Below are 1,007 nucleotides of genomic sequence, written 5' to 3' on the forward strand. Positions count from 1 at the left end.
AGAGGAGCCGGAAGAGAGAAAGGACCCTCTGATGCTGATTCCATATGGGCAGAAGGGTGTCTCTCTGTGGAAAGTTAAAAATAGCGGGAAAAATATACCATGCCCCCATGCGCTAGGAGTGTTTGTAACTAGCAATTGCTTGTTTCTTCCTCAGGTACACACCTTATACACCTTTAAAGGTCAGGGGCATAAGACTGAGACCCACTGCCCCATTTCCTCCCACGGTCTCATGTCTAGAGGGTCCTATGGATACCCAGAGATCTTCATTCTGAACGGCACGCTAGGCCAGATGGGGAACACGGAGGAATGAATGGCACTGCCTGGCCTTGAGAAGAGGGAGAAGACAAGCCTTCACATGAGATAAACATGTGAGCACTGCATCACTTCCTCCTCTCCAGGCCTCAGACCCCCGGCCCAGCACCCCAATGACATGGGAGGAGTTCTCAGTGGGCCCTTTCAGCTCCCACCATCCCAGCCTGGAAAGCTCTCCTCTTCCTTCTATCTGGACAAAGCTATGAGGACCGGCCTAGGCACCTCCTCCTGCCACTCCTCCGGCCTCACTCATCTCCTATCTGCACAGCAGGATGGCCTTTTATTTTCTTTGAATTTTTTTTCATTTGGGGAAATCACAGGGGTCAGCACATCCAGAATGCAATGGATAAGCCTCGCCCTGGGAAAACCACCTTCGTGATCATAGTATCTCCCCTGCCAGGTAAGTATAGGATGGCCTTTTAAAACTCAGCCCACCTGCTTCAACCACAGCAAGGCGACATGTGAGGGGCAAAGTGTGAACCCAAATGCTGCGACATTCTTTCTCAGCTGGCAGACCACTGGCCATTACCAGCTGCTCCCAACACTAGCCTCCTCTTTTTTTTTTTTTTTTTTTTTTGAGACAGAGTTTCGCTCTGTCACCCAGGCTGGAGTGCAGTGGCGTACTCTTGGCTCACTGCAACCTCCGCCTCCTGGGTTCCAGCAATTCTCCTGCCTCAGCCTCCCAAGTAGCTGGG

General features: G+C 51.6%; 1 non-coding gene across 1 annotated transcript; it reads right to left on the reverse strand.

The window, feature by feature from the left end:
* Window positions 1-560: 560 nt before the first annotated feature.
* Window positions 561-720, reverse strand: LOC112440306 (U1 spliceosomal RNA). The gene has a single exon (XR_008625857.1). It is a non-coding gene; the product is annotated as a U1 spliceosomal RNA (small nuclear RNA).
* Window positions 721-1,007: the final 287 nt, after the last annotated feature.

This window comes from Pan paniscus, chromosome 5, assembly GCF_029289425.2.
Source record: "Pan paniscus chromosome 5, NHGRI_mPanPan1-v2.0_pri, whole genome shotgun sequence".
In the NCBI taxonomy this organism is placed as follows: domain Eukaryota; kingdom Metazoa; phylum Chordata; class Mammalia; order Primates; family Hominidae; genus Pan; species Pan paniscus.